Source organism: Anabrus simplex, chromosome 1 (assembly GCF_040414725.1).
Source record: "Anabrus simplex isolate iqAnaSimp1 chromosome 1, ASM4041472v1, whole genome shotgun sequence".
NCBI lineage: Eukaryota > Metazoa > Arthropoda > Insecta > Orthoptera > Tettigoniidae > Anabrus > Anabrus simplex.
In genome coordinates, this window is record NC_090265.1 from 641689071 (window position 1) to 641695343 (window position 6273).

Consider the following 6273-nt stretch of genomic DNA (forward strand, 5'->3'; position numbering starts at 1 on the left):
CACTGCCATACAATGGCACACTCCAGGCAAAAGTGTTCAAAAACATCTTTCTAATTCCTATATCTGTGTTCGAAGTGAGCAAATTTCTTTTCTTAAGAAAGATCTCCCTTGCTTGTGCTCGTCTGTTGTTTAAGTCCTCCTTACTTCTGCCATCATCAGTTATTGTACTGTCCAAGTAACAATATTCTTTAAGACTTCATTTCCTGACCTAATATTTCCTGCATCACCTGACTTCATTCGACCGCACTCCATTACTTTTGTTTTGGACTTATTTATTATGATCTTGTATTCCTTCTCTAAGACTGCGACCCTGCCATTCATCAATTTCTACATAACTTCTGCAGACTCGGGTAAATTAATAATATCATCGGCAAATCTCAGAGTTTTGATTTCCTTTCCTTGGATTATATTTCCTTTTCCAAATTCCTCTTCGATTTTCTTTCCCGCCTCATCTGTATAAACATTGGCAAGAGGGGACAAACTGCAGCCTTTCCACACTCCTTTCTGGACCACTGTTCTTTTTCTCATAGCCTTCCATTATTATAACTGCGGACTGATGTTTGTAGAGATTGTAGATAATTCTCCTTTCCCAGAATCTGATCCCAATCACTTTCAGAATCTAAAACAGCTTGGTTGAATTAACATTGTCGAATTTCTTTTCTACAGTGTTATTATTTTTATATCAGACTTTTATTGAGCATCTTTTGAGCTATTCAGTCACGGGAAGTATTATTTTTGAGAGGCTTAGCGTGCCTTTCATTTCATGGCCCTTGCTTTTCTTTAGATGCTACTCTCATTTTTTGAGAGGTCATAATTCTTATCATTCCTACACCACTTAATATTTTCACCTCCAACATAATTTACTTCACTGAAAATGCTCTTTAGGATTTGTAACCAGGGGATTTCTACAACCAAAAGTCTCTGGAAAGGCGCACGCACTTATGCACTAGAAATAAAAACTTGGAAATATGAATACTTCTTGGGGCCGATGACCTTCGAAGTTAGGTCCCTTTAAACAACAAGCATCATCATCATTTCTTTCTTCCTTTCTTTCTTTCTTTCTTCTTGAGTTAACTGTTATTGATCACAGCATATTGTTCGCGCTATAAAAACAGAGTAAACTCAATTAACCTTGTCCTGAAAACAAGAAAACGTATTTACCTGAATTCTCACTTCACTGTAGAGAAGACGCAAGTTCTGAGAAAAGAGAGAATAATATCCAACGCTTGTCTTCTGCACAACTAATGTTTTTACAGTTACTGTATGTTAACTGATTCACAATGATTATGTGGCAACAAGGGGTTTAGAACCACTTCATAGGAAATGTTTGGGAGGGATGAAAATTGTGGTTGGCGAAACTGATCAGCAGCAAACTAGTCACACTCCCAAAATAAATTTGTCCTATGTTGACAACCTACTGATGGCGAAATATTTTACCTTCAAATTTCATTATACTACAACTTATTTCTAAGGAAAAGAAACCTAAAATAACTGAAACACACACACACACACACACACACACACACACACACACACACACACACACACACACACACACACACACACACACACACACACACACACACACACACACACACACACACACACACACACACACACACACACACACACACACACACACACAAAGAGTGCCTTAAAATTGTCGGCACAACACATATGAGTAATACTTGGAGAACGGAAACAAATATAATGCGACTCAAAATATCCATTTATAGTATTTTTGATCAAATGATTTAATTATAAAATTTCGTAGAATACGCATTTTTATGACCATTGAACACAGTGTCATCGTTTTAACGGAAGATATGAAAGTCCCTAATTTAACTTCAGTTTGTAAAAGCAGACCAGGTAAAAATATGACTTTATAGAAATAAGTGCCCTAATTATAACGGTGCAAGTATAGGGTCATTGTCAGTCGTGGAGTGTACATCAATTGAATACTTCTTTCTTTCTTTCTTTCTTTCTTTCTTTCTTCATCTGTTTACCCTCCAGGGTTGGTTTTTTCCCTCGGACTCAGCGAGGGATGCCCCTCTCCACCGCCTCAAAGGCAGTGTCCTGTAGCGTGAGATTTTGGGTCAGAGGATACAACTGCGAAGGAGGACCAGCACCTTGCCCAGGTGGCCTAGCCTGCTATACTGAAAAGGGGCCTTGTAGAGGGATGGGAAGATTGGAAGGGATAGACAAGGAAGAGGGAAGGAAGCGGCCGTAGCCTTAAGTTAGGTTCCATCCCGGCATTTGTCTGGAGGAGATGTGGGAAACTAGAGAAAACCACTTCAAGGATAGCTGAGTATGGAATCGAACCCACCTCTACTCATTTGACCTCCCGAGGCTGAGTAGACCCCGTTCCAGTCCTCGTACCACTTTTCAAATTTCGTGGCAGAGCCGAGAATCGAACCCGAGCCTTCAGGGGTGGAGCTAATCGCACTAACCACTACACCATAGAGGCGGACAATTGGATATTTAAACTTCTTAAAATTACATATGACTCTGTGCTGGAGTACTCCCAACTGTGCCTGTTATTTTCGAAGGTTACAGATGATTCAATTATTTGATGATTTTGAAAGTTACTCACTGCTGGAGTATCCTTAACCTCATATTTAATTTTCGAAAGATATAATAATAATAATAATAATAATAATAATAATAATAATAATAATAATAATAATAATAATAATAATAATCTGGCTCCGGATGGTAGCACCCTGTTATAGGGCCCCTACCTAGGGTTACTAGGCGAAACTGGTCAACGATCTCAGCGGCGGAAGAGGAATCTATTTCCCAACAGCACAGAGAGCGGAAGAATCTAAGAGAGCACACCCCGAAAAGAAAAGCGACTTAAAACCCAAGCGCGACTGGCGACTGTTCCCGAATCGGGCGGCTTCCTGGTCAGCGTCGTATTCCACGTTAGGGACGGCTGTTCTAAAACTCCAGGTCTCACCAACTTGGTTTTACCTTTTGGATGGGGTTCTACCTTATCCTCCAAGCCAAGAACCACGCAACTAACATGATGGCAAAACGTACGGAATCTAGTACCCCAGCCGGTAAAATCCGGGGCCAGAGTTCTGGTTCAAGTAGGGCAAAGGATATTGGAGGCCCTACACCATCATGTTTGGATCAGTCGGAGGATCCATCACCCCGCAAACTCAGAACGAAAGCATTTCTTTGGCACACTCAATGTGAAAACCCTTTTGAAAGTTGGTAAACAAAAGGAACTGATCAAAGTAATTGATGAATATAAGATCAAAGTTCTAGCGGTCCAAGAAACAATATTTATTTCAGATGAAGTGTCGGCTATTGGAAACTACACAATACTGAAAGGACGGCCAGCTATCAAAGTTAAGAAGTCATAGAAAACCAAGAATCCAGTGTTAATACTCGGGACAGCCTTCTTTATTCACAACTAGCAAATGTACCCGTGCTTCGCTACGGTATTCTACATTGTATACGGATTTCTCCGTTAATTACTGTAAATGCAGTGAGTAAGACTATATTAAATTGCACCTACAAACGGACTTCGCCATCAGACGACTCGTTGAGTTTTCTACATGGTTGGTCCTGTAACATTTTCCCGTATCTCTTATATTTTTGTGTTAGATTCAGTTATTTATTGAATGGGGGGAAAGTTGGTACAGTTTTCACATACTACTTAATTTTTTTGAAACTCATGTGCCCTGGAATCATAAAATTTTGCGAACATGTGGCCACTGGTCATGTCAATGTGTCTGCCCATCTTTCCTATAAGTGTGCCAAACAATAACATACACGTGTAAAAAGTACAACATTAACTTGAATTCAAGAAATGCCGTACTATTTAACGAATAAGGGATAGAGATACGACAAAATGTCATAGGCCCAAAGTTGTAGATCCCTCCAAATTGAAACGCGATCTTTTGTGACACGTCTTACCGTTTAGCCACCAATTATTCCGAAAGGAAGGTCTGCACCAAATTTCGATATTTTCCGGAGCCAAAAGTTATACATTTGCATGGCCTGGAAGATGTATTTCCTCGAAGAAAAGATTGTCCAGGTTTCGGGATTAGCACTCGCATACATACGGAGTAGTTAAGGAAGAAAGTAACACAGTTGAGAAAGTTGAAATTAACAGAAAATAGGATTATAACTGAGGACAGCGGGATGAGTACAAATATGTAAATTCTAAGTGAATGTATTGGAAAATCAAATGCCTCTCAATAAATTATGCTGGTATGAGTTATGGATATAAGAAAGCGGTAACAGAGGAGAAATTTAGGCGCAGGGATTCTTAGGTAAACAGATAAGAAGATGACTAATGGTGTTATTACTTAAGCTATTCGAGGGCGGTTATAACCTCCAACGATATTCCGCCAATACCCCGCAGAATGTCCGATTGACGCCTCTCTTGCTTTCTACTCAAGGAACAACCACGAATTTACAGGAATCATGACGAAAATGGCAACACGTTACTTCCCTGGTGGCATTCTTCAGAGACTTTGCCATGGTAACCTGTAGGTTCATTTTCGGTCTGTCGGTCACTCAATGCAGAGCATGATACCCGCAGAAAATAGTAAATTTCTCCGTCATTTGAAGAGTAAGGTAAATTTTGAACATGACAAAAGTTGTTTATAATAAAGGGGCGTTTCACATAAAGTTCACGGAGTTTACAGAAATCAATCGTATAAAAGAAAATGGAGGAAAACTCTCCTGGTTTTCCTACAATCCCCCCGTCTATTCAAAGATTTTAAAACGATATGCATATAGAAACCGTCGCCGGGATGAGTACACACTAAATATGACGTTTGGTCGAGTTCTACCCAGCCGTTTCGCTGTGATGATGGAACAAACAGACAAACACGAAAAATAAAAACCACCAACTCGGTCCTGAGTTGACCTAAAACGGATAAATATATGAAAAATTGTAAAAATAAACGAAATTACAGACAGCGGACCCCCTACAACTTTATTTGTATAGATAAGCATGGACACGTCCAGCAATGCAGACATTCATTTCGAGAGTTACTGCTTTGAAACTGTACGACATATTTACAAACGGACTTCACCATCAGACAACTCTTCAGTGTTTTACATGGCTGGTCCCATGACTTCTTCTGGTATCTCCTATATTTATGATTTGATTTAGTTAGAGCCATTGAATGGGGTGAAATTTTGTACAGTTTTCACATACTACTTTATATTTTTGATACTCATGTGACAGATAGAATCATAAAATTTGGCTATCACATGGGCACTAGTCATGTTAATGTACGAGCCGAATGTCATGATTCTATCTTTCCTATAAGTGTGCCAAATGATAACATATACGAGGGAAAAGTAAAACATTAACTTGAAATACGACAAAAAGTCATAGGACCAAAGTTGTGGATCTCTCCAAAATGAAAGGCGATTGTGCTTTCTGATTTGTGATACGACTTACCGATTTGCCACCAATTATCCCGAAACGAAGGTCTGCACCGTCGTTAAAATTGCATCCAAATTTCGATATTTCCCGGGGCCAAAAGTTATACATTTACATAGCTTAGAATATTTCCCCAAAGAAAAGAGTGTCCAGCTTTCGGGATTAGCACTCGCATACATACGGAGTAATTAAGGAAGCAAAATAATACATCTAAGGAAGCTGTGGATTATAACTGAGGATAGCCGGATGACGACAAATATGTAAATACCAAGTGAATGTATTGGAAAATCAAATGCCCCTCAATAAATTATGCTGGTGTGAGTTATGGATATAAGAAAGCGGTAACTTCCGAAACGAAGGTCTGCACCGTCGTTAAAATTGCATCCATATTTCGATATTTCCCGGGGCCAAAAGTTATACATTTGCATAGCTTAGAATATTTCCCCAAAGAAAAGAGTGTCCAGCTTTCGGGATTAGCACTCGCATACATACGGAGTAATTAAGGAAACAAAATAATACATCTAAGAAAGCTGACATTAATAGAAAGTGGATCATAACTGAAGATAGCCGGATGTCTATTCCCTCACCCTTGTCTATCCCTTCCAATCTTCCCATCTCCCACAAAGACCCCTGTTCAGCATAGCAGGTGAGGCCGCCTGGGCGAGGTACTGGTCATCCTCCCCAGTTGTATCCCCCAACCCAGAGTGTGAAGCTCCAGGACACTGCCCTTGAGGCGGTAGAGGTGGGATCCCTCGCTGAGTCCGAGGGAAAAACCGACCCTGGAGGGAAAACAGAAAAAGAAGAAGAAACACCCAGTTCCGATATTTTTTCAGAAAATACATACGAGTAATGTGACCAGT